Raw genomic sequence first — 12,141 nt, 5'->3', positions numbered from 1 at the left:
TGCTTTCTTCCATGAGTGACAGTGAAGTTGCTAATCTTTCTGCCTGGATGGTAGAAGGATGAGATGGTGGAGGGGAAGTGAAAGAAAAGCCCACCTCTTTCTGGGTCCAGTTAACGATGGGCAGGAAAAAGGAGATAAGAGAAGAAGACAGTGGATTCTGCCTCTTGATAGAGGAGCTACCCCTGAGTGCAGAGGGATGTGTTTGTGTCCATCCCCCTCCATCATCCAGAGCCCTAGGAAGAGAGGGTCTGCACCAGCCTGGAACACAGCTTCCTCAGCCCAGCACTGCAGCCTGATCAAACAGAGGGAGCTGTGTGGTGGAGTGCCTCGGGTAGACTGTGGACTGAGTAGTGGACCCCTTGCAAGGACCACCAGGCCAGTGGGCTTGATGGATGGTGTCACACATACTCACGAGTTTGCTGCCAGTGGGAGCTAAGGGTGGACCCAGCCAGCAGGGGATGACACGTCAGGTTCTCATAAAGCCAAGAGGATGACCAGATCAACTTTTTTTGCAAACTGTGGGTCACTTATTGGGTCCCAAGTGTGGTTTTTTGTTTTGGGGTTTTTTTTTTCATTAAATAAAATAGAATGGAAAAGATCTGAGTACATCAAGTATAAAAAGGATAACAATACCTTGTAAAATTTCTATTTCAGCTATACAGGTTATTTTGTAAAAACTTTTGTATCACCTGTCCACATATGCTTACTGGAATCTCATGAAAATGTATCTGTGTTTTACTTTGAATCTTTGGAAACCACTGGACTGGACTATGTGTTATAAGAGCCACAGACTTCATCTGCTAATACAGAACAAGCAACACCATGGCAAGAGACCCAGCCTCTGAGAGTCAAGGCCACCGTAACTAAGGAGACAGATTTGCTAGTCCTCTGTAAGAAATAAAAGTACACGAGACACCCCTTCCTCACACTCTGACATCACCGGCAAAGAAAGGGAACAACAGGAAGGAAGGGATATTGTTTTCCTAGGAAGACTGAGAATTATCTTAAAGGACTATTTGGATTATCAGATCAAACTAAGTTTTTAAATAGACGGGATCAAAAGTTATTATTCTTTTTCCTGATAACCGAAGGGTGTTTGCTGGGAGGAAGGTTTGCTGCAGACAAAATAGACAAATTGCATTTTTCTGCACCTCACAGTTGCAGAGTGGGTGAAACTGGTGACCCTACAACATGTGAAGCGGGGAAGAAGAAGGTTGTGGTCAGGGAACAATATGAACAAAGTCAGGGGAGCTAGAAGGAATAAGGCAAGTTCAGGGATGAATGAACCCTGACCAGATCCGGGGGCATTTCCTGAGCACTAATGGGGACGGCCAGATTATAGAAGGTCTTGAAAGTTAGGCAGAGGAGGACAGACTCGGTAAGGAGAGCAACAGGGAGCCCGCATAGGTTCTTAGTAGATGAGGGACATAACACAACAATAACAACGTAAAAATAAAAATAGCTACAATAATTTAAGTTGCAACTATGCATCAGGCTGTCTGTCAACGGTTTATCATTAGCTTTCACAAGCATCCTTTCAGGATTTCCACATTAATGAGTCTTATTTCACATTACTGAGCCTGAGGTTAAGGTCACACAGCTGTAAGTAGGTTTGAAAGCAAGAAGTCTAACTTCAAAGCCCTTAACTTCCAGAGTGGTTTAGGGACAGAAGTCTTCAGGAGGACAGAGGAAGGAAAGGGGCCAGGAGGGACAGAGCACCTCGGAGGTTCCCAGCAGTATTCTCAGAGTGAGGCACTAGAACTCAAGATGAGGAGATGACCATGAGGTGGATTTCAAAGAAAGCAGCAAGGGGCCCTGGTGATAAATGAGATACCTGGCATGTAAAACAAGTGGCTGTCCAAGTTTCCCAACCTGGGAAACAAGGATAATGGTTGTAACAGAGAAAAACCAAACCAAAACAAAAACATACACAACAAAATAAGTGCCCTTATTGAAAATTTCTGCCTGAATGCTTAGACTCAGAGCTTATGTCCTTCTCTTGTTCCCATTTCTCAGACCGAAAAACCACTTTCTCAGGATCTTCATTTTGAAGTTCAGAGGACCACTAAAAATGACTCTTGTAAAGCATTCTCAGTTCCAAGATCGTGGAAGGAGCTGAGAAGTGGAGAGCACTGTAGAGGCTGCTGGTACCCGGCCCACGTCCCCTTCAGGCCTCACTACTCAGCGCCACCAGTCCAACCTTCACCTCGACCAGAGGTGTCAAGAACCTCCCTGAGCACCTTGTCTGGCAGAAGCTCACGCACCAACCTTAAGTGCTGGGAATCAACGTCTCCTGAGTCATCAGCCAGTGCCTAGAAGCGACATGCTGGACACCAGCTCTCAGCGCGCCTAGGCGCCCCTCGCAGTGTAACCGGGGATGGAGGTGGAGGGGGCGGGGTGTGGGGGCATAGACGAGTCTCCCACTCGCGCCCCCTACTGCTGTCCTCCTGGGATCGTCTCCCAAGTAAACTACCCACCCTGGAATCCTCCTTGCACTTACACCTGGAGAGAGGAACTCAGGGAGGGCGTCCCTTCAATCTGTCGACATCAGCTTAGAATATAAACTTCAATAGGGCCAAATTTGGGGATACTTACAGTTTAAGAAGCCACTCAGAGTTAGGGAACAGACGGTTGACTCTGCCGGTGACTTCTTCCCCTTTAGTTCCCTATCACAGGGCATAGTCGCTTATATGCAGTAGGCACACAATAACTGTTCATTGAATGAATGGGTGGGTGATTCGTTCCCCCAAATTGGTGCATATATATATATATTGAACACGTCCCTAGATCAATTCTTTAAAATGACTTCACATGTGAGATCTGTGAAAGGACACGTGTGAAATATGAATTAGTTCCATTCAAGTGCTGATCATTTACCTGAAGTCTTCCAGAGAATTAGAAAGTACCAGGCACCTACATCACTGAAAATGTCCACATCGGTTCCATTGCTAGTTCCAACTGGTCACATACATACCAGGCATAGTGGGGTGCCCAGGTGAAGATTTAACTTGTCATTTTCCCCTTTGCCAGAATGAGAGCAGAGCTCCTGGCTTAGATGAGAAAGTCAGACTAAACCAGTTTCACTTGGTCTATATAAACCCATGTGGAGTTTGTTTGATTTACAGGTAAGGGGGTCTCAAGAAGGAGATACCCAACACCCTCCTAATCTGACAACTGAAGCCACTTGTTTTTTATTCCAAAAAAAATAAAGGCGGTATCATTGAATTTGCATCTCTGAGTTTCTTGAGCAGTTCTTATGAATTATAAAGAGAACACTGTCTAGGAAATCTGTTTTCTGGATGCCACCAACAGAAATTCTAAGTGTAATATTTGGGTAATTAAAGAAAATCATATCCCTGTGGTAAGAGCCCTTTGTTCACCAACTAGGTGAATGTGCTCAGGGATGCATGAAGGGAATTTCAAAAGATGAAGATGGCAACTTCCCTGGTGGTGCAGTGGTTAAGAATCCACCTGCCAGTGCAGGGGACACAGGTTCAATCTCTGCTCCGGGAAGATCCCACATGCCACGGAGCAACTAAGCCCGTGTGCCACAACTACTGAGCCTGCGTGCCTAGAGCCCGTGCTCCGCAACGAGAGAAGCCACCACGATGAGAAGCCCGCGCACTGCAACAAAGAGTAGCCCCCGCTCGCCGCAATTAGAGAAAGCCCGCGCGCAGCAATGAAGACCCAACGCAGCCAAAAATTAATTAATTTAAAAAAATTCATTCAAAGAAAGAAAAGATGAAGATAAATTAAGGAAGGTAACTCTGACAAGGGAACTAAAAGTTTCCTCCCATCACTGATGGTCAAACATGGGAACACAGAATGTCAAGAAGCAAAACCCTACTTCTTGCCAAAATCACAATATTTTTCCCGCCCCTTGCAATTTTTCCCAGGAGGAGACGCCATTTCAAGCATAGAAGGGGGAGTTATCAACCCTGGAATAGAAACAGAGGAGCAGTTGTAAGGTAGCCAGTGGGACAGAAAATGACTGGAACTTGGAGTCAGGGGGCCTGAGGGTGGGAACTACTTGTACCAAAGAGTGTGTGGCCTGGAAACATAGTTACCTCAGTTTCTTCATCTGTGAAGGGACATTACTGCATATTATCATTATTTAGTAGTAGTAGTAGTAATATTATATTAATACTAGATTATTATAATAATTAATAGGGGCAGCACCTGATAAACAAAAACCCCTTATCAGTTGGATGTGACTTTTCTATATTATCCAATATTGCCAAACTTACCATGAGCAACTTATTTCTTTTCCGAGAGACCATTCTAAATGCTAAATCCAATTCCACGAAACAATATGACTGTCTTAATTTAGAGACCTTATTAACTAGTCATTAAATGGTAACTGTTTTCATTTTACAGCCTGCAAAAATGTTAAGTTTGCCAAATGAGAACATTTCAGACTTTAAAGAGAAATGTGAGGTTATCTAAAATCTAACCTTGTATAATATTCTAAAATCACCTCTTCCAGTAGGACTTACTACTGTCTGAATCTTAAGAAAGTGACATCCGCAAAGGTAGCAGACACAATCTGTAATATGTGGAGCCCTCCATTAACAACTGCAGCAAGGTCCTGGTAATTGGAAGCATCCTTGAGTTCCAAAACAAAGTCCCCAAGAACATCGGAGTATAAGTGCTCACTCAAGGAGAGTCACTGGTCTATTATTATGAATACGCCTTGGGACAGCTCCGTTGGTTTTCTATGGCTGTACACACTCATTCTTCTTTGAAATGCAGGTGGGAGGAGGAATAAGATAGCTTTAAACAGCCTAAACGTGAAAAGCTTTATTCAACCCAATTCAACAAACAAAAGTTAACCACAGTCATTTTCATCCACTACCACGGCCAACTATTTTGTGCTTATACTAGTTTTATCTTTCTACAGGAAACATTTTCTTTAAAGAAAGAAAAAGTTCCGGCACAAATTGTGAGAAGATCTGTGGCTTCCCAGAATATTGATTATTTTAATCGCCATCTCTGACCCACACAGGTACTAGAAGCATGGCAAGCACAGTGGAAGTAATAGGAGCATGTAGACAGGAGGCTGTCCTTTCTACTTCTATAAACTCCCCAACTGTGCGGCCTCCAAGAAACAATGCAAGGAGGTTTGCTGTGACCCTAAGAAGCACAATGCTGTTGATACCGTTTGCGTGAAGTCCCTGCTGCTTGTAACCGAGCACATGTGAATCAAGGGGTTGTGAAAATTAGGAGTGGAAGTGAAGGGGATCCCTCTGTCCGCCACCCCTAGAAATCTTAATATTTATGGCCTCTGGGATGTAAACAAGGGGAACTGAACTCAATCCCAATACTGCCATTTCAGTAAATCTCATAATAGAAGAGATAATCTGAATATGTTTGATGATATTCAAATATCATCCATGTGTTATCATTTTACTCAACACTCAAAACACTACCGCGTCTGCCAAGCAGATTATATAGCTTGGCAAACTTTCGTTTCATGAATGACACTTAATATGAAATAATTTTCACTGACAGATAGAGTAACAGTGATATAACAGATCCTGAGGTGGTACTAGAATAAATCCACACATTCCAGGACAATGAGAATTGACTAATCTCAAACACCTGCACATGATGTTCCTGTAACTTATGAGGAAAGGGGGCCCTTTAAAAACGTCCTTTCCTGGGGATATATGTATATGTATAGCTGATTCACTTTGTTATAAAGCAGAAACTAACACACCATTGTAAAGCAATTATACTCCAATAAAGATGTAAAAAAAAAAAAAAAAAAGTCCTTTCCCCTTCCCTTATTACAGATGGAACCAGGGCTCTTTCATACTTATAGCCAGTCCAGCCTAGCGCTATATACAGAATGTCTTATTAGAGCCCATTGTCTGCCATTCCTTCTTCCTCCTCTGAGCACAAGTGCCCTCTTAAACTGTCAAGGCAAAAGTTCTCTCTTCAGCTCAGAAGTTCCAGGACTCTGCAAGCAATTCCCTCGGGGCCTTCCTTAGAGAATATTTGGGGCACTTTAAAAGCAGTGGTTGTCAAACAGTTCACAGGGATACTAGGGTCCTAGGGTGTGCCCCAGGCACAGCCCAGGAGAAAAGAGCAGATTCTGGGTTCCCGGCTCTTGGTTCCCCCAGAGCAGCTCTGTGTTTATTCCACTCGTATATTAGGGTCTTGCATAAGACTCCATTTGGTGCTAAATATAAAACCAAAATGATGTCTTCAAAAATGTGTGAAAACCATCGCAACAAATGGTGCCCTCCCTTAGGCTCTCTTAACCCCCTCCCCCGGCTGTTCCCTTCAAGGGGAGGTTTCTGTACTTATTTTCCTTTTAAGAACCTCACCCTGTTTCCTCTTCCAGAATTTGAAACATACATGAACTGAAACTATTAAATATATTTATTTATAATATTCAGAAAGTAATCCAGAGTTTTGCACAATAACTCTTTTCAAGGTTAAGATTCGTTTTTCTCATACGGACTCTAGCCTGGCTTTAGCTATAGCCCCTCCCCAAATTCCAACTCTCCCCCACTCCATCAGCAAAGGAGGCATACACCTGACATGTAATCTTGATGGATTTTACTATCACAAGCCAAGAGAAGAATGAAGCTGACTCTTTACCTCTCCACAGAACTGGCATTTGGTTGGTATTCTGGGCTAATTATTAGAAATTTGGCATCCTCATCAAAAAACGCCAACTTCAGTTAATGTCTATATCTCTGACAACTGAAAATGAATTGGAATTTTACTGAACATCTTGTGTGTTGGTCAAATAAGTTGTCCATAGCAGTATAATGACCAATGTTTCTAATCTCAGAGTCAAAAATAAATGAACAGAAATGCCAAAGATTTGGAGTAATTTAATTGTACTCCTCCAAAGTCCATTTAAAAATGAACTGTTCTGAGCAAACTATTTGACAGACAATGGAGCATGAAGGCAGATTCTAGAAACTAACAAATCCCATTCATTTCCTTCAGTTTGTAAAAACAAGCAACTGACATGTTTCCTGCCAATGAACATAGTTGAAGATAAGAAAGCTCCCTACAGGAAATCCTTTGCTAAAAGAGAACAGTTGTGCCACTAAGCTTAACCTTTTTCACCGAATCTCAATCAGTTAAATATTTGACAAGAGGGGATCATGAAGTACATGCTAAATCACCCCAGTGATGCTCTATTGCTTCTAACGTCTGTATTTCCTATGGCATAGATGCAGGATATTAAATAAATATTACAGTATAGTTAGGATTCTTTCTACCTCCTCTCCCCTGCCCCCATGCAATTAGTTTATGAAAACAAGGGAAATCTTCTGCTTTTTAAAAAGACGAAAGTGTTAGTTAAGTGAAATGTAAAATTGACCATTTTCAGTTAAGACTAAGCAATACCATGCTATAAATCGTCACGATTATAAGAAGGATATTTCTAAATGAATATCAATCGCTTCAAATTTAAAGACTACCATTGACAAGATTAGAAAAATATAAGAAATGCACCGGTTTTATATTTACAAGCTTCAATGTTGACCCTCAAATTCAAAATTTAGCCTCCTCAGTTATTTTTTGCTTAGCAAAGTGAAAGGGGGAGATCTCCAAACTTTTCTCCTTTCTTTACTCTCCTCACTAAAACCACTACCAAGATATTGAAAATATTCGCAACCTTGAGGTGGGGAACCTCTCAATTATCCTAAAAACTAAAGCACTCTTCTCCATCCACAGAAGAAGAGGAAACTTTTCTCAGTTAACCAAAATAATAATAATTGCAGTTTTGAAAGAGCCCTTATTTCTGTTTAGGATTATCCTTTCCCTGCTTTGCTACTAAGAACACCCTTCCTTATACTTCCCAAAGCACCAGACAGAGTCTTCATCTATCCTGTACAGGCAGCCTTAGAGCAAAGCTCCAAAATGCCACAGTTCTTCAAATTCAATTGCAACAGTTCAAGTTAGAAGCCTCTTGCAAACAGAAACTCTTCATTATACCGTCCCCAAATGACTCTTCAGCCACAGGTAACAGCCTAGTCTTTACAGCTCCACAGAGTGTTGTTCTAACAGTAGACTTACAAATCAGTTCGCTTCTACAATTAAGTGATCAAATACATTCTTCTTAGCCTTCCCTGGCGCAACTCCGAGGTAGCAAAATGCAAAGTAAGCACGCGTGCTCCTCCTTGCTTTAAGCCCTTTTCCTCACATCTTTTCAGTAAAAATACAGTTATGAAATCCAGGAGACTGCATTTTTGGTTGTTGTTGTAAAATGACCTTGATTTGACAGGCACGGTCTCAGGTTTCAACAGATGCTGTGGGAAAGCTTACAGAAGGCAACATGTTCTCCAGGCATCTGTGATGACATGCAGGTTTTGTTTTTTTGTTTTTTAAATGGTGGTTATGATAGTGTACGTGTGTTGGAGGGGGTAACTCGTCTCAGTTTCCATGACAACCATGTCTCTACTCATCGGTTGTTAGATACCATCCACTTCCTGTGTCTAAATTTTTAAGCCAATCGGAAAAGTGTTTATACATTTAACAACTTCTGGGACGGTGCTTCTTTAATTGGGGTGTTTTAAGGCTCAAATGGAGTTGTCCACCGGCCTTATATTTTTCCGCTTATGTAGAACATTTCACAATATTTACCAACTCATTCTTTTAAGGTGAAGAATGCCCTTTTTTTTTTTTAACTTGAAATGCATTCTCCTCAAACCAGATGCCACAATTTCTTATAACAGTCTGCAAGCTGATTTTGATTGTTGGCTCTTCGTGGCCTTTTTCTTTCACTGTTACAGACTTAAATTTAGTGCAAGATACATGCTAATAATGCACAAGACACATTATCAAAGTAAAGATACAGTTAAGCACCATCTGCTGACAGTGATATTTAACTCTTCAGATCAAAAAAAAAAAACAAGGAAAAATTATTCTAAGTTGAACAACTTTGCATTCTATAACTCCCAAGGAGAAACCATTGAGAACGTATTGTAAAGTGATATGTCTATAAAAGCTGATGTCTGCAAAGAAATTTGTCACCAGAATGGCCTACTTTCTTTGGATAGAAGCAACAACAAAAAATTAAACACAAAGGTATCTCAAGCAAACTGCACCCAAATTAAAAATCAACCTTGCAGAAATCTGGGCACGAGAAGGCTACTCTGAAATTACAGCATGATTTTCAAAGAAGGTTTTGGGTGACTGTTTCCCTAAGTCTTCATCGAACTGACCAATCAGTGTGAGAGCAGAGTGGGCTGGAGTCATTTGTGCAGTCTTCCGAGCTCTCCAAGCTGCTCTCCCCTCTCAGGCAGCGCTGGCGATCAATGAAAAACAGGGAACAAAAGGAATATAACAGGATGTCTCCTTAGCTAAGGAAAATGATTCCCTTTTTCCTCAATGAGCCAGCCGCACCCTGCCCACAACAGCTCCACATGGGAGCTCCCAGCAGACCAGACCTTTCGGCTGAAGCACATTTTACACGTGCAAATCATGTGTCCCAACTGCTGGCAAATGTGTCACCTTAAGCACATCCTGTGACAGAGGGCTCCCCGAGCCCAACCAATTGAAACTAATAAATTAAATAAATTAATATTCCCACCATTAAAAGCTACCAAGAAAGACTGTGTTTCCCTTTCCCAAATGTCAAATCCGAGAGTATAAACAAAGCATGAAAAATACTCTCTTCAGCCTCCCCAGCCAGTAATCATGGTTTTCTCCTCAAAACCAGGTTTCTCCAAAAAGAGAAATATTCTGACTGCCCTCAAAGGAAACTCTCATCTGTATATGTCATATCAGGATAACCAGTTACAGTATTTGAAAAGAGGTTTAAACTGCCCACAGATTTGACACTGTTTATAATTGATAGCAAAACACTTGACTGTTTATAATTGATAGCAAAACACTTGCGACAGCAATGCTGTAAACTCTGCCCGAGCCAAACTCCACATTTAACACGTTAGTTCCTTGAAAATAAAAGTAATGCCTGGGGAGCCCACAAAAGTAAAGACCTAGGAAGTAATTAACAGAATTACATCAATTATTTCATAATTTTTAAAAATTATCCATTTGTCTGCTATTTAAAAAAAACAAATTTAAAAACTACTATCCTCAAATTCCTGAGAAACTTTTTTTTTTTTAAATGAACTTACTTTTGAGACAAAACTAATGAAAATATGCAACTTGCCAGCCCTGGATCTCTCCCATTCGGACTGCATGCTATAAATCAATCTGAAACCAGGTGGAAATACGGGGGCGGACACCTTAAAAAATCAAAGTGTGCCCCCAAATGCAGCAGCCTGAACAGTGAGGGCTTCTCGTCACAATGCTGAACCAGAGCAGAAGGTCAGGAGGCAGGAAATGAGCCCCATTTTCGTTACCTTCGATCGCCTGCCCCCCCTTCTGCTTCTCGCGGCCGCATTGGGGGGCTGCGGCGGCGCTGGACTCGCCGGTGGCCCCGCCGCCGGGTCGCGCCGTCTCCCGGCAGAGCTGCAGCCGATCGCGGCCGGAACCCCGGCTCCAGCCCCGGCGCCCGCCCGGGGTCGGCGGCGCGGCTCTCACCCGGGCCCGGAGCCCTGCTGGGTCCTAGTGCGCGCCGCGCGCCTGCCGGCGGCCAGGTCTACAGCCCGCACGTACGGCAGGCGGCTCGCGAGCACCGTGGTTCCCCGGGAAAACCGAAAACCCCGTCGTCCTCTTTCAAAACCAGACACGGTAGGTGCGGATGAACTGGAGCTGAATGTCAAATCCCGGCCTAAGATGTTAAAAGAAAAACATTGGGGACAACTGAACTCATTGAAGGCGGATATTAACATCTGTAGCCCCAGTGTAAAGCGTAGGGCAGTAACTGGTTTCCGTAGGTTCTCCCGGTGCACTTGTGATATTGTACATTCACAGACGGTAAGAGAGAGTGCGGCATCAGTAATGATACGTTCCGAAGATATAACGGCGCCCCCGAGAAGAAAAAGGTTGAAAATTGTGTGTTTAAAACAATGTTTTAAACAGTTTTCCAATGATTTTTTTTCCTAACACGTCCTTCTGCATTTTGCTTTCTCTTACTTTATCATATGCTATTTTAAATAACAAAGGCCCATATGGCAAAACACGCAGTCATTTGATTTTCAAAAGACCTCAACAATTGCATCAGAATATGCACTCATGTATCTCCTAAGAAATCAACGAGCAAGAATTAATGGTGGCATATGGTGTGCTTCATGGAGAAAACTGAATTACAAATTAAAACAAATGCAAAATTCACAAATTCAGTAAACTGAAAGTAAATTATGACCCTAGATATATACACAAATCAGCTTATGTACAATTAGGGGAAATGTAAGTTCTAGATTTCTCTAACTGCAGAAAGTGTGTTACATGAAGAGATTCCCCTCATTTGCCCCCAAAAGGGCTTTCAGCGCTCTCTTAACACATTTGTTTACTACAGCCCACCTGGAAGGCAACTTTTAAACTTGCAAGTGCTCATTTAAGAGGACAATTCTGTTAGCTCTTAATTCAAAATAAAAGTGCTTTAGTTTGAAAAGCCTGTTTAAAAGGCTTCAAGACTGGGAGCTTTACTTTCAGTCTTTGATATCACCAAGTTTGAAGGTCACAATTCTGTAAAACTGCTAATAACAATGGCGCTGTGGTTTGACACCAAAAGGAAAATCAAATGTGTGTTTTCTGAGTTCTATTTTTGGAGCTCAAAAAGTCCCTTTGAAAATTACTCTTGCCCTCCTCCTTCCCAATTATAGCTAAATAAATGTAATAGAAGATTTTTAGTATTAATTAAACATCAAAGTCACCTTTCCTGCTGCCTGATGTCCACGCAAAGAATCAGTTGTAGTATGTTACACTTGTCGATCTTCAAAGCCCTCGCACAAACATCTCATGTGATCTTTACCATACTTCTGTGATAAAACAGACACTATAATCCCCGATTTTCAAACGAGAAAGTGGAGGTCCCAAAGGGTACGGTGACTTGTCCAAAATCACACAGCTGGTCCTCAGAGCAGCTGGGATCCCCAACTCAGATGCCAACATCTCCAACAGACTCCTGTTTTTTCAAGTGCCCACCTGGCCTCCCAACTATTTCTCTACAAATACTATGGAAAATGAGGTATCCAAAACAAAAACTCAGTTATGTTCCTGTAGTCATCATTTCTTACCTGTTTTAGAGCAGCGATTTACCAG

The 12,141-nt window shown here is 42.1% G+C and overlaps 1 protein-coding gene across 6 annotated transcripts in view; it reads right to left on the bottom strand.

Annotated features, from left to right (window-relative positions):
- FOXN3 (forkhead box N3) overlaps positions 1-10,469 on the bottom strand; it is a 405,750-nt gene extending 395,281 nt beyond the window's left edge. For all 6 annotated transcript variants that reach the window (XM_082647216.1, XM_082647221.1, XM_082647219.1 and 3 more), the window contains exon 1: positions 10,338-10,469. The gene's annotated coding sequence lies outside the window, so the exon portion shown is untranslated. The remainder of the gene's footprint in view (positions 1-10,337) is intronic.
- Positions 10,470-12,141: the final 1,672 nt, after the last annotated feature.

Source organism: Grampus griseus (genome assembly GCF_964374135.1).
Source record: "Grampus griseus genome assembly, chromosome: 2".
NCBI lineage: Eukaryota > Metazoa > Chordata > Mammalia > Artiodactyla > Delphinidae > Grampus > Grampus griseus.
The sequence above is the reverse complement of the archived record's forward strand: the minus strand, read 5'-3'. Positions and strand labels throughout refer to the sequence as shown.